Here is a 26,575-nt window from a genome sequence, read left to right as displayed (position 1 = left end):
AAAAAATAAGGAAACAATAGAAATAATGGTTTTATCACATAGTACAACCTCCTTCTTCCATAACTCCTACCCCAGTTGATGCTACCATGTTCCAACAAGCAATAGATTACCTGCTCCTCTCTTTCCCATGGTGATAATAGCTTTTTTATCTCATACTTTCCTCAGTCCACTACCTCTTCTCTCAGATAGTCTAACTTATTAATATACACAATGAGTTTGAGAGCAATTGCTTTCAATCCACATTTTGGTTTAAGTGCTGTGTTGCTATTTCAGATCTAAAAGAAATTTCTTTGTCTGAAAGCCCTTCTAATTTTTCCATCTGTTAGAACTGGAAAAAAAAATTCCCCAGGAACCTCTGCCGCACTTATAGAGCAATGCACCGGAGAACCCAGTGTTATGTTCAAGATTCTCATGTTCAGAGGCCAGATGGACTTGTGACAAACTTCCTGCTTTTACAGTTTTGTGGAATTTCAGAAAGAGAGAGCTTTTAGCCCAAAGGCTTCAGCTGGACTACTCCTGTTTGCTCCTCAAGGCTGTGCAAAGTTCCTTCCCACCTAAAACCTGATGATTACTGCTATGGTGACCACAGGAGTCATACTCAGGCAACATTTAGGAAAGAGGATCTCTTTAGAGCAGAGGACTGGATCAACCTTTCTGGGATCTGAGTTTCGGTCTTGACTGGTTTCTGGGTCAGAAGACAGCAAAGAACAACCAAACTACCTTGTCCTGTGTACAGCAGGGGAAGTAATTTTCTTCATGACTCCTCCAGGCAACTATTTAAATCAGGTATGTTTTAGACTGAGGACAGAACGTGTATGACTGTTCTTGCAGCACATGAATTGTAAAAAAAGAAATCACAAAATTAACAGATGTCAGCCGCAGTCAGAACTACCCTGCTTGTTATCTGAACTGGCTATTCACCTCCAATGTGCAGTCCCCTCCAGTGACTGGATTACAGTGCATCTTTTAGCAAGAACACTCTGCCTTTCCCTCCTTTTTTTTTTAAAGACATCTAGCACTGATGAGTCTATCACTTCCCTGCATCAGCTGTTCCACTATTTAGTAATCCTCAAAGGCAACAAATTGCAAGTTAATTCAAAGTTGCATTTTCCACTTAATTTAATTTTCCAGTCACTGAATTTTGCTGAGCTTTTATTAATGATACTGAAAGTGTTTCTTGTCCCCTACCTACAAAAAAGTTTTTCATGACCAAGTACTCATACATAATGATAAAATAAGTTGAAATTCTTAAAGCTGTGCAGGTTTTAAAACCTCATCTCCAGATCCTGTGCACCCCAATGTCTTCCTTATGTCCTATTTCCTTATTTTACTTAAGACTGGACACCAAAATTTGACTTGGCATTCTAGAAGCAGTCTTATCAATACAGCATGCAAAGGCAAACATGACCCCATTCTACTTGACAGTCTGACTTTAATATGTACATTATTACATTAGTGCTTTTTCCTTCCACAACATTGCACAAAGAGCATAAGTAGACTCAATTATCTCTGATAACCTGTCCTTCTCTAAATCACAGCTTTACAACTACATATAGTTTCCTATCCCACATAAGAGGCGGATATTTGGCAATATTGAAATACATTTTATTAGCTTCTGCAATTTTCTAGCATGTTATACACTACCTCAATAATCTCTGTCATGCTCAAGCCTTACTGAAAATGTCTTATATCACTGTCTAGACTGTTGATAAAAATGTTAAGTGCTATTGACCCAAGAACTGATTCCAGGCAGACTCTGCTAGACACATCCCAGTAATTTATATGTCCATTGACATCACATTTTTCAACTTGTCAATGAAACGGCTTTTAATCCATTTAACATTTGCCATATATTTCAGTTTTCTGAATCAAAGTATTCCTGTTGCAAATGCAAATGAACTGGAAAAGGAGATCTGCTGTATCGCTTTCAAACATCTTGAAACGCAAACTCTTTTCTAGTAGTATATAAGCAGGAAAAATTCAATCTGTATAATAGCTACTACAGTGTTTGTTTCAATATAGTCACAATGGTCTAAAAGTTTCAATACCTCATTTATTATTGATTTTTGTACTGATATTTTTCAATCAAAAATAAAAGTTACTAGAAATGTGAGAGCTTTCTTTGCTCACCATGGCATAGATAGGTGAGGGTCATGTAAAGTAGAATATGTGAGATATGCAATGAACCTTTTGTCAAATAAAAATAGGCAGTAGAGGAAGAAGTTAATTTAGTGGCAGCATATTGAATGTTGCTTTGCTAACACACATCTGAGATGAACACATCAGCTCACTCGCTTCTGGAAAGACAGACTACTAGTATTCGGTGTGCTTCAGGATGTGTAGTCCCTTCATACACCATAACAGAGGGTACAGTCTTATGCTATTACATGAGCCAGAAAGAAAGATGTTCCTGAAGAGTATCTGTGGAGACCATTTATTAGTTTTTCCTTTCTTCTTGCTTGGTGCATAGCTTATATGAAAGTTTGACTGATGTCAGGCTTGACTATTCAACCATGAGATAATACCCATGAAAGGCCCAGAATGTCAGGGGAAAGAAAAGTACACATTGTTTACCCCAAAAATATTTACAGCAGTAAATAATCTCTCTGTGAGAAAATGCAGAGGACTATCACCACAATGGATGACTCCGTGAAGTTCTGGCACTGATAATGACCTGGCAGAGCCTGCTGGCTGCTCTCACGAACAGCTAGAGCAGCAAACTGCTCTACCAACTACCACATCTGCCATAGAGGAATTAGAAATTGCACAGTGCTTGTTGAAAGCACCGATGTGATCTGATTCTACAAAACTCCAGTATAAGCAGAACAATGATCTTGCTCTGAATGGTCTTAGATTTGAAAATAAGTAAAGGAGAGGAGAGAAAAGGCACAATTCTGATCACATATGGCTATATTAAGTGCTGCTAGCATGGAGACATAGTCCAATTGGGAAGATTTGACAGAGACTGCAAATATGGAAACTGATACTTTTGCTTCGATTATCCTCCCCTTATCACCTTGTCCAATGCTTGAAAAATTTACTCAAGCGGGATTTCAGGAATATAGCCCTCTCCAAAGCAATTCTACTGTCTAGAATCATGGATACATTGATCAAGTAACCACATATGTCTCAGATGAATAAAAATCTCAGATGAAACACTGAGGTCTAAGCTGAACAGTGGTAAGACAGAGTTAGAAAAGCAGTGAAACATTCTGCTTCAACAGAGGAACTGAGACTGTGGCCACTAAACTCCACCTCATACATTCCACATGGACTGAACGAAGAGATGGGGGTCAAGCTCTCCTGGGAGATTCTCCAGCTACTCATAGAAGAAAACTTCAGGGGCTCATATGATAGGTTTAAGTACATTAGTTCTTCGGGTACACTTGTGGACTCAGAACACGAATTACTTGAGGCCATTTACAGACTCCAAAAGTATCATTGCAATAGTTCAAACTTAACCACATCCTCGAAGTTCTCTTTGCAAGTTGTCCTAAAACTTGTGGTCTAATTCATCATATCATGGCTTTCAGTTTAGGGTGGATTTAGTCAGTGGACACTGTTAAATTACGGCCTGGCTGTACCTGGTAAAGATGCCATAAAATAAGACCTGTAAAGACTAAATTTTAGGGGACAACTCAATGGATCATTGGGAATTTTACACAAAATATACAAATAAATATATGCCTCCCAAAATACATGTCTATGAAAATGATAAATTAACATAAATAAATTATCATGAAGAATACTGGTGGTAATATGAGAAAAGGCATCATAAATTAAAATCATAATTTGGAATCATAGAACATAAATATTGACTATGCCATTAAGCAACTACCTTGCTTCTGTTTTTAAATAATATTTCCTAGTATTTGTGTATAATGAAAAAAAGAATATTAATATCATGTTTTCTACCAAGATTTATTTAGAATTATTTGGTTATATTCTTTTACAAAAGGACAACTAAAATATTATTTTCAAAACATCTTATTTCAAACTGTAGGAGACTATTGTTAAATAACATAGAACAAATTTCTACTGTTTTCTCATGGAGGACATAGGACACATTAATTTTTTCTTTGCTCTGTATAGCTGCTTTAGTCAAATTCCTGGCAATTTTGATAATCTCTGAGACTTTTCCTCCTAGTTTAAGTTTTATTTAAATTAACCAAACAGCATGATAGTCTGATACCTCCTTAGGAAACTAACCCAAAATATTATCTACATTTGAACTACAATTTTTTTTATTAAAACAAGAATTCAAATAGAGAGTTCTATTCCTACTTATGTTTATATTATGGAGGGATTTCTCCTAACAAACTCTTATTTCTTTCATGTATATAGCATGTCTAGGTTGAATGGACTTCTTTAGTTCTCATCTGTGTTTTTCTTTCTCACTTGTTAGTGTTACAGACAAGACAGCTAAATCAACATTACTAGTCTGTTTAAATATTTTCAGTTGTCTTTTATGTTTTGCTTTTAATATATGGAATTATTTTTCAAATATTTTTGGAATCATCAAACAATCCGTTGATTAAAAAGTACTATAAATTTTGGCTTTTTGTTTCATCATGCTAAACTTCAGTTTGACTGGCCCAAAATGATTCTTCAGATGTTAAGACATCAACAGAAAAGAATGTTGCTGATTCATAAATCGAACGGTGTAGGATGTCACCTGGGACAAGACAGGGCTGTAAGGTATGAGAACCTGAGTGTCTCAGCCATCTCTCAGTCTTTGAGTTTGTCACAGCAATATGTGGTTAAAGAAAAGGACAGCTCTCACATGTAACCAAAACAATGCCCAAAAAAATGTAACAGTGTTAATACACTCTAGAGAAAAACAGTTCCAATGTATAGGGGGCCTTGTTTACACATCAAAACATGTTTTCTGAAGGACTAATACACCCTCTCTCTCTCTAAGAACCAGAAGATAGATAACATTTGTCTTGAAGTGGTTGATAAACATACTCAGAAAAATTAATGGTTGAAAAAATTAATGGTTCATTTATTTTCATTACAGAAATGTAAAACCTTATCCATTTAGAAAATCATTTTTAAACTAAAACCAAGAAAAGATAAGTCTCTGATCATATTTATATTTATTTCCACAGTTTAAAAAGCCAGGTTCTTCAACCAAATGCCATTAAATATACTGTATTTTAGTGTCATTTTGCAGTTACAATACTATTTCATAAGCATGACATGAAAGAATACCCAAACCCCATTAAGTTCAAGCCATTACGCAAAGTATCTTCTACATTGTAAATTTTACAGTTATACTTAAAAAACAGATCACAAAAGAATTTGTCAGATCCCCATTGTATTTTAATCACACTAAGACATCCTAATTTGTAGGCTGTATTTTAGCCTCAGTTGACATCAATGAGAGTAGTTTTCTTGATTCCATTGAAACCAGGACTTCAGAGGCTACTGCTCAGTGTACATGCAATCCTTCAGTGATGTAAAGTAAGGGTAGAAGGTTGTGTCCACAACAGGTTTTTAAAAATATTTTGATGGATAGAGGGAGGAAAATAATTTATCCTACAGTTTCAGAAGAACAAGTTTCTTCTGAAGTGAACAGATGTGGGTTTTTGGCTTCAAATACTGACTGAGCACAACTTTCTGTTTCAATTTTCTGTATTTTAAACAAAAGAATTGGAAAAAAAATCCTTTGGTAAAGGGCAATTTAAAAGGAATTAAAGGTTGGATTTGAATTCCTTTTTCCTGCAGGACTTCAGGGCCTGTTGGGCAGGTCATTAGACTAGAGCAGGTCAGGACTCAATTCCTTCCTATATTCAACATCATTCATTTTACTTAGATAAGAAAAGTTCCTACTTTAATCACCTTTTCATAAACCCATCAAATTTTGGAGTGAACAAAGCCTCTACTTTCTCTTACTTTTTCTCTACCACCATTTGTGTAATTAACTCCTTGCTTGAAAGGCACATTTTATGTCAAACTCATCAAACTTATCTGAAGGAAATTTTTACTACAGAAAATTACTGTTTTGCAGGTAAGAATAAACCTGCCTCTTGCTCTAGCAGCTCCACTGTGAGATGGGAACCTCCAGAAGTGGAGGGACTAGAAGATGGGGATGTCATCGCTTGAACTCACTAAAATTTGAGAAGCCCAGAAGGGCCTGTCAAAGGACTAAGGATTAAATTATCTTTGTCCTGAGTATTGTCATTTAGACTGCTGCAAAGCCTGCAGAAAGGAAGTATAAGATATTATTGAGCTGATGAAAACAGAACACAGGGGGCCATAAAAAATCAAGGCCGTAAGGCTGAAGGGATTGTCCATCTATAAACGATAGCATGAATTAACCAACTCTGACTCAAAAGTGATTTCAGTTATATTGCGACATAGTGAAGGTCTCAACTGCAGTATGAAAGCCATGACCAAAATCTGAGCAACAGCGTGACAAGTAGACAGTGAAATATAAATATCATTGAAGCTAAATGATGTGTTATTTGTAAATGAATCAGAATTAATCTTATCAGCATTTAAAATCACCATGTAAACAGCAGCTTCGAAATGCATATTTATAAATTTAATTATAAAGAGGGGGAATTAAATTCTGCCTCTAAAATTGAGAAAGCAATATGTGCCACTTGAAAAGACCTGAGAAAAAAATGTAGCTTACCTGATCACTCAGTACTTTAGAAGTGGGGAGAAGGAGGTTGTTCAAAATTCCATTTTGGGAGGTATAATCAACTGATAGGAAAAAGTGAGTTGCTGCAGCTTAGCAAGTTACCACTCAGTTGGGCCATGCTAAGGACCTGTGCATGTGGCTTTATTCTTACAAATGCGAATGCAAAAGAAGGCAAATTATGTCAGATAGAAAAGGGATGATTTACTCTCCTGTAGTAACTTAATTGTTTCTAATTAATTTTAAATACTCTTACTGAGAGGCTTAAGGTTTTTCATTTAGGCCCTATAGTTCCTGACAAAAATCTTTAAAATTGCTGAAATAGTTATTATTAACTCCAAATATATTTTTTTAAACTGATGGAAATCATGGCTATCAAAGTATTTAATAATTGAGAGTAAGAATGTTAGAATATAATCCAGTAGTCAAAAAGGCATGAAAAGGCTGTCAACAGTTTTAGAGACTGATGCTTTGTAATCACTGGAAATCACACATAAATTACTTTCATCTCTAGTTTTTCTTCCTGTAGGTTTCTAAAAAGAAAAAGAGAGCTATGTTCTTGTAAAAGGAGATCCCCAACAACAAATTTTTAAACACCAAAAATGGAAGCAAATCTGGAACTTCAGTTTTCACAGGCAACACTGGAGTTACTTGGCTACTTTGTGACCTGGAAACAGGTTGATCCTTAGACACACTTAGATTCACCCATTGGTAGCTATAACGTTTGTCCATGTGCTTTTTTGTCCTGAACTTAGCAATGGGAGAAAGCTGCAATCAAATTTCATCTAGGTTTGTCTGCCACCACATATTACTAAGTCCATAGGTTGCTAAAAAAACATGTAATTGTGAAACAAGAAGAGAAGAAGGTATAAAAGCTGCACAGCCAGTAATTATGAGGTTGATGATAAGGAACCAGGGTGAAACTTCTACAGAACAAAATGGCTCCTTTCTTTAACAAGGCAGTTTCAAATTCGGCACAGTGGTAAAGTAGTTCTGGAAATGTACATAGTGGGGACACATTTACTTCCATAATATTTAGACCTGGAAAATCAACTGTGTGAAAAGCCTGCTAACACAGTAATGCAGGAAAATAAAACAGTTCTTACTATCCACAGAGCACACTTTTGGATTCTTATTAATTTATCAATAGTCATTAACTATATGATCAGTGCAGCCTTATATTCTAATTAATGCTTTTATCAGCCGACAGTTCATCATTGATCTTATTTTCTACAATTAGACAATCCTTTAGGTTAACATGAGCTATCACTTTTAAGATCAAAATCTGAGGGAAAAAAAGATGCAACTACTAATCACTGGTACATCAAAATTGACCTGAGAGTATGAAACTATGCTTATACAGTCATTTGGACAACAAGTATTTAATTTGCAGCTATTTTGTTGTTTGTTTGGACTTTTCCCACACTTATTATAAATATTTATAAATTGTGTTTTTTAAAAAAAATGGAAGCAAAATTTGAGAAAACTAATGCTAGAAAGAGCTGAAGTCTGGTTTTGATCTGAAAATCTGATTATCCTAATATTCTTACTGTATTTTTCATATTCTTACTGTATTTTTCATGTAAAGGATGACTTAAATGATATACCAATCACTGGGGGGAAAATCCTATAACGTCACCACTCCTGAAAAAACACTTTAAATGTTAGAGCAGTTCCTAAATGACAGATATTTAAGTGATGGAAACAGTAGAAACTGGATAGATGAGGAGGCATGAACTTTAATTCAGAGTTGCCAGTCCAAACACAGAAGCTGTAGTGAAAAACAGAACTTGTTGAAATGTGTTAAACTGTGCAAGTATTTAAATCCATTGAAAATTGATTTAGTCACACAAATGAAACATGTTCAAAGACTTTGATCACTTGCACCTTCTGATGAGGTAGCAGAAAGACTATGTTCTGCATTTTAAAAAATGAAGCCACTTAGTAAGGGATCTGAGTATGTATTTGGAAGTTCAATGAAGGTGGCAAAATACAGTTGCCAGAGATCCCTCCAGCACCAGATGGATTTTATGTCATCTTCCAAAACTCCGAATACTAGGAAGCTCCAATTATCTACCAGGAGGGAATTCAAGAATGGAAAGTTAATGTGCATACGTGCATCCATGTCTTCCTAGCTCAAAGGCTGCTCTTCTGTAAATGAGTGAAAGGAGAAAAACAAACACAACTCCCATTACCCAAATCCTTTTAAAGCAAAATTGTGGGTTTTTTTAAGATGTTGAGAGAGTGGACACAACCTGTGGCAAATGGATACAGAGGGTAGGTTAAAAAAATACCTTATTCTATAAATCTCTTTTTCAGGCCTTGACCCAGGCACGTGGAAGCAAACTGAACCAAAAATGCACTAAAGCACAATTTAATATGCTATCACACCACAGACATCTGCCTTGCCCAGGGTAGAAGTCACAGAGAGCCGACAGTAGTGAATGTACACCCACACTTCAATCAATGCTGCTACAGTCAAATATATAAACACAAAATCATCTTCAGTTATAGCTTGTAATCACCTGGATGAGGAAGCACTGCAACAAAAAAAGCCAACATGTTTCCTTCTACCAACTCCACTCTGGGAAAATATGACCTTTAGAAAAGGGAGACACCTGAGCTGGTTAAATTGCTGTAGCAAGCATCAGTTTAAGTCATATGTCAGAGCCCCTGGCTATGTGGGGAAAAAAAAGTCCACAAAAAGTAAAAGAACAATCAAAATAATAGCAAAAAGATTTTACAAGTTACCTAGTTATAAAGCAGAAACACAGAAACAGATATATGAAAACTATGCCCCTAGTTGTGATAATAAATGTAAATTCAAATTATCTATAAACTTTCACAGGTTTGTGCTTAACATGCTCAGTCAGCGAATCTGCAGAGGCAATTATAAATATACAATTGTCTGTCATTTTCTCATGAGTCTCTACTTCTCAAAGCTTGTACACTTAACACAGGATTCAAATGCCCAAATGTAGGGCTCTGTTGCCATTTTTAACGATATGGGTTATCTCATCTAGCGTCCAAACTGTTCTAAAAGCTTGTGGGTCTCTCACACTGCTTCTGATATAACTCTACATCCACCCAGGTGTTCCACATGCATCACGGTTTCCCAAAAAGTAACACATTTGTTTAGGTAAATCTGCATCCTGCCCTTGCATCCCCCAGTGGAACCCATGATTTTTCAAAATTGTGTCAGAACTGAACCTTCTGTTTCACGTTTTCTATTTAATTTGTGTCAATCTAAAAAACTCCCTATAAAAGAATTTCTCTCATAAAACACTTTTAACTTTTAGCCATTTTAATGCTGTTAGTTTTATATAAAGTTTATTTACAAAGGGTTTAATTTGTCAACATCACATTTTTGAAACTCTGTGGTTTCAAAGAAAACATTTTTTGATCTTCAGCCAATTTCTGGTAAGACAGATGTTTCTGGGGAAAAAAAAAGGCACTAGAAAAGCACTAATATGCTGGCTTCATACTATGCTCTGTTTCCAGTATGAGGAAGATACAGCAAAAATAACTGTGTATGCTTCCTTTGCATCTCCTCAAATGTGAGCTGTTCTGTAGCTGGCACAACTCTATCATAAAGCAGATCAAGTTTTAATTGACAATAGCCTGTGTGTTTCAGCTCAGAACTTCTGAACACTATGCTCCACTGCTCTGGTGAAATTCCTTAGGAGAGGATTAAAGCCCTTTTATTTTACACTTTGTTTGAAGTCTCAGCAAAAAGGTTAAGCACAATATAGGGGAAAGGTGGCACTGCTAAAGATATTCAAGTCAGAAGGTTAATGAAGAAAAAAAAAGGAGAAAGAAATTAGAGACTGAAAAAAAAGTAGGACAGAGTATACTGTGGTAATGAAAATAAACTGACCAGGAACAGAGTATGATTCTCTGATAACATTAAATCAAAGCACATTTCAAATAGAGTATTTTATGAGTTTCAACAAGTTGAACGCATAAGAACAATCTATTTTCTTAACACAATACTGGTGAGGGCTCTTAAATAAGGACTTTACTACTTAAAGCACACAGAGGATACTTAGCTTCTCTTTACACACAGCTATGTTCATCTCAGTCTTGTCGCAAATCAAATTTCCGCATGCCAGCTTTTCCCCACTTCTTGACATAAAAGTCATGTAAACTCATTTATCAGAGGAAGAAAAAAGGAGATGAGCAAGGATTGACTCACACTGCAATGATCAAATTGGGCAGGAAAAAGTTTGCCAGTGAATATGTCATCGACAAAAATATTTCCTTTCAACATACCTGAAAAGGGACATAAATTGCTACCAGCTACAAGAGTTGAGTTATATGCCACAGACTGGAAAATTTAACTTTGACCCGTGCCTTCAGGATGCTGAAGCTGCAGACTGCTAACACAGCCTGGCTAAGGGAAACAGGGAAGTCCACTCAAAGTGTCCGAAACAGGTTGTAGGTGAAACAGGAGTGAACACTTTACAAAGATGGCTCCCCCTTATAGAGGGGAGCCTGGAGAACTTTCTGGAGTATTACAAACAGAAGGAGGAGGAGTTTGCCATAGAAAGGATTGCAACTGGATACAAAGCAAGAGGGAAGGGTTACAACTGAATATTGATAAGAAAGGAGGAGCAACACTCTTGTCAGGGAACCAACTATTGTAAAAAAAGGGTAAAAAGGGGGTTGGATTCTATCATACAACATGACAACTTTAATTCAACATTAAACTTGGTTCAATTCATAAAATGCTCACTTATAAGTCAAGTCCATAGTCTTAAACAAAGTTTTCTTCCTCTGATGATTCCTTTATCTCTGCGGTCCATCTCCGGTATGCTGCTTTTTCTTGTTCCTCATTTCCCACAGACTGCCATTTGGTAGTTAGTAATGTTGTGTTTGCTTATCAAAGCACATTAACACACATTAACTTACTGGAAAAGAGGGCTGGGTAATGCATGATGTTGTATTTCAGATATACCTAGCAATGCAGAGAGGACTTACTGCCAGTAACTGCGTAATCATGGCTGGAATATACAACTCAAATTCACATGATAGAATTTTAGCTCAAGGTCAGCATGGGTGCCCTGAACCTACACTGTAAAGTTTATAATACAAGCTTCCTTTTGACAGCTCAGTAAGTGTGCTCTTTGGCATTTTCAGGACAATGACATTAACAGCTGGAAAATAAAAATGTTAGTTTTTATTTTGCTATAAAAAGAAATTTGCTCTCTGTATTTTGTATTCACTTTGTGATTTTAAATTTGAAATGTCTGACCATTTATAAAGAATTCTGGCTTATCAAATAAAACTCTGAAGGTAAGTTTTATGAGAACTACACCACTGGAGTGGTCTGTTCCTGCAGGACTGCACCCTGTGGAAGGGAGCCACACTGGAGCAGTTCATGAAGAATTATAGCTAGTGGGAAGGACCCATGTTGGACAAGTCCATGGAGAACCCCACATTGGAGCAGGGGAAGACTCTGAGGAGTCCTCCCCCTGAGGAGGAAGGAGCAGCAGAATTGATGTGTGAAAAACTGACCTCAGCACCCATTTCCATGAAGTTGAGTTCCGGAAGAAGGGAAGGGGTGGGGGAAAGGTATTTTAAGGTTTGGTTTTAATTTTCATTACCCTACTCTGACTTGATCGGTAATAAAACAAACTAATTTCCCCCAGTAGAGTCTGTTTTGCCTGTGATGGTAACTGGGAGTGATCTCTCCCCGTCCTTATCTCAACCCAGGAGCCTTTTATTATATTTTCTCTCCCCTGCCAGCCTGAGGAGGGGAGTGACAGAGCAGCTTTGGCATCCAGCAGGAGTCAACCCACCACATGGCAGGGATGCAAAGGTAGCTTAAAGTTGTACATATGGAAAGGGAAAATTATAGCAAAAGAAAAAATTGTGCTGTGCAGATTTTTCCCCCATTGGACAAGCTGCTAAGGCATCCTTCTGTCTGACAGCCTTCTCTGATACTCAGAGAAACTTGTCACCAAAATACAGAATTTCTTGGGAAAACAAATCTTTCTTTTAGATGCCCAGAGACAAGAAAACACCAGTAAGACCAGCAGAAGTAGAAAATTGGCCAAAATAACTAGGACAGGCAGTCTGCTTTGCTTCATATTTTTCTCTAAGAGGCCTAAAGAAAAGATCCCTAAAGGGAAAAAAACACAGAAAACAGAAAAATAAAATCAATACAGACAATAAATAAAAGATAATGACACCGAGCTGAGTTTGCATACCCATAGGCAGATGTTAATGTGCCTACATAAAATAAAAGCAGTTATAGCTAAACAAATTTCACTGATAACAAAATGCAGGTGCTTGGTAAGAATTGGGGATGAAAGTGTGAGGGTGCAAGCAGTTGATAGGATCCCAAGGGAGAGGGAAGAACGAAGATGACAGAATGTAATTTTCAATAACTTTCATGCAGAATAAAATTCTCACAAATCTTTCTTGAAGAGAAGGCTCAAATGTGGCTTTATAAATGCTAAGTCACCTATTCATGCTGTTGCAGTTTTTAAAAAGCCCAAGAAATAGTATATCTTTTAACTTTTAGCTTCAGAATTCAAAATTATGTGGACATGGGATTTTAAGTTCTGGTCACAGTTTCCAGTACCTCTTAAGACAGTGGCTTCTCATAAAGGTATAGGTGTTTTAGTAAATATTTTAGTAGCAGTGAAAAGGTACAGAAGGTGAGGCCCCCATGCTGAGCAGTTAATTCTTGGTTTATAAAAGCAATCACTCTGCAGATACGGAATGATGTATGAACTCTGTCTTAATGGATCCCAATACTATACGAAACTTAAGTGATTCAAGCCAGGTATTTATGTATCAGTAGAGAAGTATGAGAGAGATGCCTGAAAGGATTTCAGCATGAAGGAACAGTACTTGTAAGTTTACTAAAGCTTTGTATAAAGTGTACAAAATCATGCATTACCCAGCAGTCTTACTCTTAACATCAAGTATTGCTTAGAAAAATTGTTTCAATATATGCTATTTTCGAACTGGATTTTTTTATTTTGCCTTTTTTTTTTTTTTTTACTTTTCATACAAGCAAAAGAATATTTTTGCAACTGTTTTGCCACCTAAGATTGCATCTCTGTCTCTTCATGTTCAGACAGGTCTGTGAGAAGTCACAACTTGAAGCTATTTGTTCCTTGAACTGTGGCTGATATAGCCAAGCCATTTCTTAAATTATGGAAACACTTTTTTAAAATCCCAAGCTAAAGGAAAAGAGTTAATGTGATCACTCTGCAGGATGACAAAGAAAGTATCTGATTTGACAAAATGTAAAGTTCACTATTTGATTACTTTGGAAGAATCTGTGGCAGATGCAACAGGGTAATTTTTTGTTTTTAAACAAGGACTCTGAAAAGAATCAGTCCAAGGTGTCAGGGCTTTATCCTACTCAGGTAAAATGACATTTCATTTTGTATGTGTGAATGTTCCAAAGAGCATTTAGCTAACACATGAACACAGGATCTATAATCATGTGGTTGCTCACGTCTCACAGACAGAAAACATTACAGAAAATGCAAATTACTTTTTATAGGATTCAGTGACATTAAACTTCAAAAATAATTAAATCATTCAGTATTTCAAGCCAAATGATAGTAACATCCTCAAATGCTTTATATGCCCATCACTCCTTCCATCCATTTAGCCTCAGAGAATAATTCTTAGCTTAGGAGGAAACTGAGTGGGATACAGGAACCACATGTCCTGCTGTAATAGTACTAGATGTGATTATTACTCACATCCTAAAGTTGAGTTTTATCTGAAAAAGCCCCCTGCATCCTTTCTTCTAGCAGGAGAATAGTAGGAAGGACAAGCGGGTGCACAGACTGCATGCATTTCTAACAAAACAAAGCAATTCCTTGTTAAGGGGTCACATGGATTTACATGAACGCCAAATTCAGATTTCTTTGAGAGTTTTAATGAGGTCCCATGTGTCCCCTTTATACACTGAAGAGTATTAATTTAAAAAAATACAATTTTAGGCACAGGAAAAGTGATGAGAAAAGCGATGAGAAGGAAAACTGTTTGTTTTGTATCTACTTTAATTGAGTAATAAACAGAAAAATCTGGCTCAGAAGAGCTTTTGATCAGAATAGCAACATGTAATGTTAAGATTGTGTAGTTTTATCAGTAGAGTGTACCATCTCATTTTTGGCAAAGTGAAAGCAAATGTGGGCCTGCCTGGCATCACAGACAGTGAGATATGAATATAAAATCGTTGTATTTAATCAAGAGAGTTACTTACTAATCAGCAGTTAAATGAGAATGGCCAGTGCTCCCTAACAGGACCAAAAAACAGACATACTTTATTTGCCCACGGTATGAGACTAATAGCCAGCATTAAGAATGAGAAGCTCATGACATAAGGGATTTATTCCAGTGGATGTGAAGTCTATTGTATAAATTCCAGAAACAGAGAGTTTATTTCTAATCAAGGTTGCAATCACAATCCTTAGCTCAAATGGGATTTCCAAAACATGCATGTCAATACTAAGAGGTTCAGATACTGAAAATCCAGTGTATTTTGTTTTCTTTTCATGGGTATGGCAAGTACCATTAAACCATCTGAGGAGCCATTCCAGCATGAATGGTCCACCTGAAATCTAATCATAACTAAACCACTAACATGCTTCCTAGCTTTGTAGCTCAGTAAATAGGGAGTAAGTGCTGTTTTTAACAGGCCACGGGTTTTGCATTAAGCTAACAAGAGAGGCTGTGGCACCTGTTGGGCTTTGCCTGTGCTTGTGTTGATCTGCCTGAAGATTTGTTTTTGTATGCAATAGCAATTATCCAATTACCAGATCTCTATCACCTATTTTGTTTTGACTTTTCATTAGCTCTGTATAATTGTGTGATGTAATGTCTATAGCAATATATATTTTGTAACTAATGAGTATTTCTAGCATGTTGTTACTATGGGTAAAATGACCTATTAGACCTCCTTAATAAAACAAAGCACAGAGGAGTATCAGAAGCTTTGAAAGAAGTGGCAGAGAGCAATATTTGAAGCCCAGGGGCTATAAACATCATTCATGGTCTATTAATGGTCATCAAATGAATGTAACCTCAGCACAAGGTAAGTCAAGTCATTCTTGTCAAGTCTTAGGAGTAGCAAAGAGAAAAAGAATAAACATGGAACATATGTAAAACACACACTACATAGTAAATTCAGCTGCAATATGAACCTGCAGATCAATGAATAATAAACATAAAGAAACATAAAAAAGACCCCAACCACATCCTAAATAGAGAAGAAGGAAATCATCAACATACTTCTGGCAAAGGGCTTAGGATACTACCCAGTTTCTGTAAACCCACCTCCAGACTGTAACCATCAACTTTAACACATAAAGGGGCAGCGGAAGGGCAAGCCTAACACCAGAGAAAGGAGGAGACTAACAGGTTTGTGTATTTATGCTACCTGCATGTAATTTAAACTATTTGATAAGGTTGTTATGACTGTTAGAAACATTATAACTAATCAGACTAAGATTAACTTCTTGGCTTTTCATGAATAGTGTATTCTTTTTTGCCTGTAACAGGATTACAAATGTTGAATTGGTGGGGAGTTCAAGAAATCCGTTGTCTAACTTGACTGCAACAATTGTTTCATAAAATATTGCATGGTTAAGGGTATTTTCAAATTTTCATGGGCAACTTTAATTCTGTTTGAGTTTGCAACTTCATAATTTCTTTAAATCTAAAAAAAAAAAAAAAAAATAAATCATGTTTCTTAGACATTTTTGTGATGAAGACGTTACCATTGCCAAAAAAGTTATATTAAACTTATTTACCACCATTATCTTTTAATTCAAAACTCTGAGATAAAATAAGAAAATGTAAAAGAAAAATCCAGATGCTCTATATCTGACCTGTTTTTGTTATCAGGTGATATCAGCAGAGACCTATTAATGTCCTGGCCTGATTGTGATTATACTGTAATTATACCCATCTGATACAGAGGATGGAGATAGAACTGTAAAATAGAAATCTCTTCAGAATGGAGACCTAGGACAACAGTGTGGAGAACTACTCAAAAGGTTTAAAACTTGTTTCCGAATACTTGGATACTTTCATAAAGGTTTAGGAATTGTTGTAAGGCAGAAACTGACATTTTAATTTTTATTTATTTATTTATTTTATTTTTCCACAGAGCTTCCATCTTCCATTTTCATACTAAAAGAATCAAATATAGACTTTTCATTCATAGCATGCCATTTCGATGTTGGAGCGGGAAAAAAGTGACAGAAAGGAATACTCATCAACACCAATTCACAGGAAATACTGTAAATCATAAAGTAAGTCCTGATCATGAGGTCTGACTCAGGTAGAGCTACTCCCTCCTCTGCAGGAGGATTCATTAGCCCTTAGATTAGCAGAGGCGGGAGGGGACGTTCTGCTCCAATGCTTCAAATCCCATCAAAGTTTTAGACAGCGTTGAGTGAAATATTGTTTCCCCCTTCTTTTTGTTCTTTCTTTTTCTTTCCCAAAAATGAAATATTTACTTAATTTGTTATGTTGTGAAGATCTAACATGTAATGATTTTTACCGACCAAAAAACTGTCCAGGAAGTTAAGATTTTTAGGTACTGGGAAGAGAAGAACAGTAATAGAGGTCCTGGCACAATTCAGCCCTGTTTTCCTTAGTTCAAAACTTTACTGTAACATAATCAAGCAGTGAACTGTGAATCTGTAGGATGTGCTAGTATAGGTAAAAGAGCATTCATCACATACTGTCAGCTTTTTCATTTGTTTCTCCCTCACCAATTCTTCAGATTTCTTCAGATTTATTTGTAATTTTGAAGCCATTTGAAAGATGAGGTGAATTTAAAAAAAATGTATTGAGATATCTTTCCTCAAAATTTGTAATATTTTTTCATTAATTACAGTACTTTAAATCCTTGAATGGGCACTGTTTTGTCCTAGACACAGTATAAATGTAAGAAAATGGTGACATCATAATTCAGAAAGTCAGGACGACACGTGGAAGATATGCAAGAGGCATTACAGTTACTGGTTCCTGATCTGAAAATAACTGCATTGTTATTAAACAAGCTATTTAAGATAAACCTTTATGTTTTCTAATGCTGTCTTTTGTCTAATCTGTATATCCTGGAATACTGCTAATATAAGGATTCAGAAGGCCTGTTCTGCAATACTTTCAATTATAGCTGGGACTGTGAAGGACTTATGGTGACTGAGATGCAGATTTTATTGGTGGTAATTCATAGAAGCTGTTCATGCTTTGCTGCTTTTGATGAATGAAACAATCTCAAGCTTATCAATAATTGGTATTATTCAAAATAAGAGAAATGAGAACAATACGGTGAACTAAACCACTAACTGAAACAGGTGAAGTCATTCTTTATCTAAATCACCACTCCACAACAAAATGGCTTTCAGGAAACTGAGATGAATGTGAGCTCTCCAAAGAAGAGCCTGATGCCAGCATGAATTATAGTGGTTCAGTCAAGTCAGAGCTCAAAAATTCTTTTAAGCATTTTCAAATAAGTTTTGTAGCCTTCTCCTGCAGTATCCTTTACCTCAGTCACCCAGACAAACCTGGAATAAGTTGCTCCACAGAACACAGGTGTCCGTTTTACACTCCCAACATGGCTGTGAAATTGATTCTTACTAAAAGTTTAAATTATGCTCAATTACCATGTACGTCCTGAGTATACAGACCTTTAAAACTATCTATTTACAGCCCAAAATATGTCGCAGATATACGTATATATAAGGATAGATCCTTCTGTAACTTCAACACTAACTGAAAATTAGACTCCACTGTTAGATTTTAATTGGAAAGTGTTAGAGGTGGCTTTTTTGAGGTTAAAAAAAAGTCTTCTGAGATGGTATAAACTCTGTAGAGTTAAACCTTCAAGAGTTTTCTATCACAGAATAACTATACCACCTCCTCATTTACCTTTCAAAACTCATGTTCAGAAAAGCTCTGATAACTACATTGTGTTTGTACTGCACACTTAAAAACATGCAAACATATGGTTTGCTAACTTTAATTAATGGAATTGAATAAGCATGCATCCATTTATGAAAAATCCTTTCTTTATGAACTTGTATAATCTCTTCACCGCTTAAAAACACCAACAAACAAACCACAGAGCACTTAATATTTTTCCAAGGAAACTGTAGGGAAGGAATCAATTTGAACAGCTTTGTATTCAAAATCATCTGTGAAGCATCAAAGTTATGTTTGTTGACATCTGTGCTCCAGCTGTGGAGTTTAGAGCTCTTCATTTTTTTTAATCATGTTGCTTATTCCAATGAGTAAGTACTTGGTTCTGTGCATTTACAAAGTTGGAAAGTTAATTCATCAGGGACTGTTCATATTCCCACAGCCTTTAATGACGTTTCCCTTAAAGAACATGTCAACTTTGAAGCTTCAAAGGAAATCTTTTTTCACTGGATCTTGATAAGTGACAATTTTAAACTAATAAGCTAGATTTGAAAAAAAAATATGATTATACTCATTGCACTATGCAGAGAGAAAAATATGCCTAAAAAGACAACTAAACCTGCCAACACCCTGCCAAACAAAAGACCCTTGCATCCAATTCATAAAGAATATATCTGATGTAAGCATTAACCAATTCTTTAATTGTCGAGAATCCATTTATGAGCCAGTCCTTATCTTTTTAAAAAAGCAGAATGACACAGAAAGTCTGAGACTAACTCAGGCAACCCTGAAACCAGAGGAAGACTAAATTGACTTCAATGTCTTTTGGATAAGGTCCCATTTCAGCAGTCAAGCATTAAAACCACTTTGTGTGTCAGTTTATGACTCCATACAAAGTATAATATGACTTTGAAGAGTTACAGAAACCAAATGCTGTATCTTTCAAAGATCATGGATTCTGAGTCCTCTTGCTTGATCTCTCCTAGCAACCCTTAGGGTGGAAATGTGAGGTTATCACGGTGCCAGTGTGGAAGAAAGGGTATTTTGGGGGGTTTAAGTGTACTATAACTGTTTGGCAGTTGTGAAAAGTCCCCTGCAGAAACTCACCTTTTACCCTTGAATAAGCAAACTAGGTCTCTGGTTCATGGGCCCAAGGTTAAGAAATATGAATACAGTAACAAAACCAACTATATTTTGGACAACGATTTTTTTCCAGAAAAACATAAAAGAATTTTTTTTGCTGAATTCTGCTCCCTTGAAAGGTGATGCTACTCAAGAGAAAAGTATTAGGGAGCCAGTCTCTGACCTCTCCTCTGCAGCACAAATGAACAAAGAAGAAGCTGAGTTCAGTACAACCATTAATGAGGGACCTGAAGAGGGACATGACCCAGCAGAGCACTACAGGAGGAAAGCTCACCATGGCCAGTGTATTAGAGGCAGAGATCAAATGTTTACTGTCTATCAAGAAATCTGAGGAAGGGCAAAAAGAAATCATCAGAACTAAACAGCAGGGAGATGAAACCACTCTTCAAAAAGCTGAAGTCAGGTACAAACAAAAAATGAATGGAAATAATAATGAAACCTGGCATATCAAATGTAAAAACACAACAAAAAAGTCCAGACAACAATTCAAGGAGGTACTTTGTAAGGTCTAAAAGTTAAGACACAGTCCTACTTCAAGGACTTTAGGGACAGAAAGATTGCAACAGAGTCTATAGGCCCAATATACTGTGAAGGCACACAAGGGACATTTAGAAATGGCAAGTTGAAAACATAATGGCACAAATAGGAAAAATGAGCAAAAAATGTAACCAAAGAATATAACTACAGAAGCAGAAATAAGAAAAGTAATACTAGTGCCACATAGCCTCTTGCTTAAATTTACCTTCCTATCTGAGGCCTGGAAGATTGTAAATGTGATACTACTTTTAAAAATACTTCAGGAAATTCAGGTTAACCATAAAAAAATGAGCATAGCATCTGAATTGGGCAAATCAAGGAAATCATAATAAAGCGTGAAATTAGTGGAACATGAACAAATATGATCCACCGGAGAACAAAATTATATGCCTTGCTTTTCTATAAAAGGAAGCCACAATCCTATCAGAGTCTCTGAAGGAGTCAACAAACATGGATACAGGTGGTAAGTTGATGCAGTTTACTTTGAATACAAGAAGACATTTCAAAGTGTATCTCAAAAGCCTTAAAAGAAACTCGCAGCCGCAAGCTAAGAGGAAAGCTATTATCCTTTCACAGATAATTAACCGCTTAAAAGATGGGAAAGGGAAGAGAGGAATAAATGGTCAGTTTTTCACAATGGATGGTGTTCAACATGGTCTACGCTGCAAACCTGTGTGGTTAAACTTATTCATGAAAGTACTGCAGCATCTAAAACGGCAGCTACATTCAGGAAAACACTCTGGAGGGGGTATTGCAGGGAAAAAAGGAAAGAGTAAGTATATAGTTAAGAAAATGCACCCTGTATCAGGCTGGAACTAAATTCATCAATAAATTTCTGCCAAATAATCAAAGGTACCTACCTTATAGAAGACCAAAGATTAATAGTTCATTTTTGTTTCTATTTGTCTTACTATATTAGGCAAAGCCCTTCTGTGACTTTAGCAAGTACAAATACTCTTGTAATAACTTGTAATAACTTACAATAACTTGCTCTCTCATTACTAAATTTTCCTTTCTTCTCCACATTTCATCCTACCAGCCTCTCAAAACACAGGAAATTCTGTTCATACATATTTATTCTTCCTATGAAGTTTAAGGCAACAGTAGTCAGTTTTTCTGGGGACTTAGTTTTTCATTGGTACTATCATGGAAAGTCAGATTTAACTTTACAGATAGGGTATTTCATTTTGTTATACTTCTTTTTACTTAGAAAACTAACCAGCAAACAAAATGCCAGTCACTCTGAAAACAAAGAAAAGAAGTGCAAACATTTCCCTAGACAGAGATACTAAACAACACTGTATTTTTTACCTTTTTTTTCTTTTTCCAAATTACATTCATATAGCTGCCAGCAAGGTTTTTGATGGATTAATTCCTATAATCCATAATTTGCCTTTTTTCTTGCATTCTGTGTAATGGATCATTTTTTACTTCATACCAAATTGCTGCTGCTAGATTTCACTATATGTCTAATATTCCTTTTAGCCCTCCATTTCAGAAGAAGATTATATGCACTGCTATTACGTCTTTTTCTAAGTACTTTAAAACTCTTTAACAAAATATTCATTCTAACAATCTATTTCACATAAATGCTTCAATACATGAATTGGGATTCTAGACAAGCTTTTCAATAAGGGATAGGATACATAAATTAACTATTTAATAGGAAGCTTAATGCATTTGCAAAGTGGGTTATGTGCTCCTGTGTGAAAGCATACAGTATACTTCTAGTTTTGTGAACAACTACTTAAAAATTTTTGAAACTTCTGAATTAATCTCTTTTTATGCTTTGAATAGAGTGAGCATATTTCATTTCAGATTAAAGCATGAATATAGGTCTTGGTTTTCTAGATAGAGTAACACTCAGATATACTCTCTGAACTTCTGGCTGACATCATGGAAGGTTGTGAAAAGACTTAGCTAAGTCAGGCAATGCTGAGAGATGCAGGTCTATTGACTATCTCTCATGTTTTTCATAGAGCTTGTACTGATTTCAATGGGGACAGAATAAACTCACCTGTGAGAAATGAAATTTTTGCTAGTAACTGGTATATCCACAGTAGTACGACATTACCAGAACAGTAAATTAACAGAGCCACACTAACTGAGCCATATACAGTGTCCTTACCAGCACTGACATGTAAATGGCCTTTTATAAAGAATCTTGGAATCTGCCACTACCTTCACAAATAACTCCTGAAGACAGGGCTGCTTTTGAGTAAAGGAGCAATAACACAGAAGAGTCATGCTGAGCACTGTGCAGATGTTGGCTAAGTAACAGTCTCATATCTGACCTGGCACCTGGCAATTCAGCCTGTGTAATTGGCAACTAGGATCTGGGAGAGATTTCAGTTTCCTTTTCCTCTCTAATCCACAAAGGAAATGAGAGGTTCAAGTGCTATCTCTGGCACAGCCTGTTTCTCCTTGATAGTTGTGCAGCCTCCTAGTTCATGTGTTGTAGAACAAACACCAGGCCACCCGCACAGCAGGATGAACTGCACAAAGAGCTGCCAATGAGGGTACCCTGAGCTGGGACCATGAAGGTATTTAGGATTTCCTAGTACTGTCTTATTCTGCAGAAATGTTCACAGCTTGGATATTAATTTATCAAGCTGTAACTTAACGACTTTTCTCATGCATCCTAGAGGGGATCAACAGGGTTTCAGCAATTTGTGCCAGCTGTGGACCCGGTCAACCCCTCTTAATTTTAAATGCAAGTAAACTGCTAGCAGAACTAGCATGTCAACTCTACTATTTTGTGGGGGGGGGGTTCCCAAGTTTTCCTTCTGGAGATTGATTCAAAGTACAAAGAGACCAAAGTGAGCCTGTCCTTCCTGTGAATCAGATAGCTGAAAAAATACAGGTATAGTCTACAGCTGCTTTTCTCCATCTAGAGCCCCTCTGACAAGGCTAAGCAAGAACTGCATATTGGGGCTGACATTTCTGGTTCACTCCCAACCTGCAGAGGGGCTTCAAATGAAAGATTCAAATTCCAAAGATTCAAATTTTAAATTAAAGATAAATCAACTCCTATATATTCACAAAGTAGTAACTTCTTCACTGATCTCTCATGCTACAAATTGTTATAAGTAACAAAGTTGGAGATTTTCATAATGTAAACTGAAAGGTCTGTTTTTATGACCACCTTTCTGATGTTTCAGATGATATAACAAGTATCGTTGAATTAGAAAAACTCTGTTGTTGAAGATGCAGGATTAATATTTTTTTATTTTCAACTACATTACCCTAGCAGAAAAGAAATATGCTACGTGATGCTGCTTTCAAGTAACCTAAAGGGGGATAGGGGGACTGTGAGACTACATCCTGCCCTTCAAGCTGCAAGGACAATTCACTGTGCATGCTGGTAAATGAGCTCACTGTTTGCATGAGTTTATATTCTCAGATTTGAAGAATACAATCCCATCTACTGGAATATTCAGATCTAAATATTATTATTTCCTAATGCTGCAATAAACTGAGTCACAAAATCCTGAAGATACAAAATAAGTTATAAATAAACACAATGAAAATGTATGTTTGTCTTTTTTAAGGCTTGTGAATATGTTTGTTCAAGATGAATGTCAGTGTCTTTGGATGACTTAGTGTCTTTTATTTGGTGGCTGTAGTAGAAGTGCAGAAGTCTTAGAATCATAGAATAGAATCATAGAATCAGTTGGGTTGGAAAAGACCTCCGAGATCATCGAGTCCAACCCTTGGTCCAAATCCAGTCCATTTACTAGATCATGGCACTCAGTGCCACGTCCAATCTGCGTTTAAAAATCTCCAGGGATGGTGAATCCACCACCTCTCTGGGCAGCCCCTTCCAATGCCTGATTACTCTCTCTGTAAAGAATTTTCTCCTGATATCCAACTTAAATTTCCCCTGGCGGAGCTTAAGCCCGTGCCCCCTTGTCCTATTGCTGAGTGCCTGAGAGAAGAGACCAACCCCCACCTGGCTAGAACTTCCCTTCATGTAGTTATAGACGGTGATGAGGTCACCTCTGAGCCTCCTCTTCTCCAGGCTAAACAACCCCAGCTCCCTCAGCCTCTCCCCATAGGACTTATGCTCCAGTCCCTTCACCAGCCTTGTTGCTCTTCTCTGGACCCGCTCCAGCACCTCAATATCCTTCCTGAACTGCGGGGCCCAGAACTGAACACAATACTCAAGGTGTGGCCTCACCAACGCAGAGTACAGGGGAAGGATCACTTCCCTGCTCCTGCTGGCCACGCTATTTTTGACACAGGACAAGATCCCATTGGCCTTCTTGGCCACCTGGGCACACTGTTGGCTCATGTTGAGCTTCCTGTCAATTAGTACCCCCAGGTCCCTTTCTGCCTGTCTGCTTTCCAGCCACTCTGTGCCCAGCCTGTAGCGCTGCAGGGGGTTGTTGTGGCCAAAGTGCAGGACCCGGCACTTGGCTTTATTGAACTTCATCCCATTGTCTTCTAAGGCAACAACTTAATGTAAAAGGGAGGAGGGAATGAATCCTGGTGGGAAAAAAAAAGGTAGTTTTAATAACTCCATCAATAAATATTCAGAATTTTAAAAAAATTATTTCCCAACCTGCTACAATATAGGTAAAACCAGGGCTGCCTGACACTATTTTCAATGAAAAGCACAAATCTATCACAGACTAATAAATTAAAAATTCTATGATGTTCTGAGACTAAGTAAGAATAAAAACTGGCAGATAAATATAATTAATTTGGATGGAGTTCCATTTAATTGCACTCAGATGGCTAAGGACCGCTGTCAATCAGCTCAGCTAACAAATACGTCTTGCACTCTTCAACATTTGCTGCATTAGTGAAGCAATAATGGCAACAGCACGTATTACTTATTCAGGCTTCATCCATCCCTCAGTTTACTGAGGTTGAATTGAAGAACACTGAAAGAGAGCCCTGCTTTGCATTAAGGTCTACATGTGAGCAGACTTTTTAGTATAAAATGTGTAAACACAGTTACTATGTTTGCACTGTACCATTTTAAGTACAAGAGACCAAACCTAAAAGGAACAAAATAAATCAGAGGGACAATTTGCTGCAAACTGATTCAACACTCACTTACAAAGAGGAACATTGGAAGTGCCATTCTAGATCAGACATGCCTTCCCTGCTTATCATCAAATGGGAGCACAGAAATAAGCGGAATGCCAAAAGCACAGCTCTAAATCCGATTGTTAATATTCAGGGTAATGATTTAAAACTTTAAAATTTTATTTACTATACTATCAAAAATGGAATTTTTTTCTATTATAATTCTAGTTCATCCTGACATCCTGCACAATTTTAATGGTGTGGAGTTTTACTGATTCTTCAGATTTAAGCCTCAATAATTTATTGCAACAAGTTATATCATTTGACAATGCCTTGAATAGAAATGAATTCCCTTCACTGGCTTCATATTTCCTTAAAACTCAGTATATTAAGCAGAGAGTACACAGAAATCACAGTGTTCCCTCTCCAACCCTGTCATTAATTTGTATATTAATCCTTCATAACTAGAACCCTGCCTACTCTGGCTTGTCAGAATCCCAATCCTTTGCCTTTCCTTGGAATACTTTCCAGAGCTCAGCTCACTTCCGCCATGTACCATGTCCTTTAAGAACAGTAAGCATGGCTACAGAACAATTTTATCTAACTGCTCTGCCATGTTTCTGAGGTTATTTTCAATGCCATGCTTCATGCACCCTTTTTTCCCATTATGATTGCAACTGTGCAACAACTTAAGATTGCTACTGAACTGCCTATAATAAAATTAAGTTTTCTGCATACTTAACAAAGACATATCTTTGTAATGGAAAAATTACAAAAATTTGTAGATGAAATCATAATGAGCTTTCATGATTTCAGTCATTGATACAATGCTGTCAGGTAAATTCAGCTTCAAAATAAGCTCAGCTTTCAAGATAACAGTAGTGGTGGAGAAATCACATTACTTGCAATATGTGAAACTAAAACTGTGATTTCAGCTAGCTTCAGTCCAGATTGTTACAATCATCCCTTGTGAGACTAGTTTATATATGAATCCCTAGACTACCTTTTTTGTCTCTATTAGAAATACCATGCTAAAACATTCTAAATGCTAAAACTGAATCTAAATTTTTTCACCACTGCACAAACTTTCTGGCTTATAGCTAGTATCATAAACAACTCACACACCAGAGTCATTCTCCTGTCTCATTCCTCATTGTGCTTCAAGATGAAAGCAGGAGTTTCTGTTGATTTTATGCTAAGTTCATGACTTTGCAATTATGATACAACACTCTTCATTACTATTACTTTAGCCATGAATGAAAGACATCTAGTGCCTTTCATAAGACATGTAAATCAACCTTT

General features: G+C 36.5%; 1 protein-coding gene across 1 annotated transcript in view; it reads right to left on the bottom strand.

Moving 5' to 3' along the window:
- SEMA5A (semaphorin 5A) overlaps window positions 1-26,575 on the bottom strand; it is a 240,238-nt gene that overhangs the window by 41,839 nt on the left and 171,824 nt on the right. The gene's annotated exons all lie outside the window — the stretch shown is intronic.

The sequence above is a fragment of the Pipra filicauda genome, unplaced genomic scaffold, assembly GCF_003945595.2.
Source record: "Pipra filicauda isolate LSUMZ 115617 unplaced genomic scaffold, ASM394559v2 scaffold507_size779033_pilon, whole genome shotgun sequence".
NCBI classification, from domain to species: domain Eukaryota; kingdom Metazoa; phylum Chordata; class Aves; order Passeriformes; family Pipridae; genus Pipra; species Pipra filicauda.
Note: the sequence above shows the minus strand (reverse complement) of the source record. Positions and strands in the feature narration are given on the sequence as shown.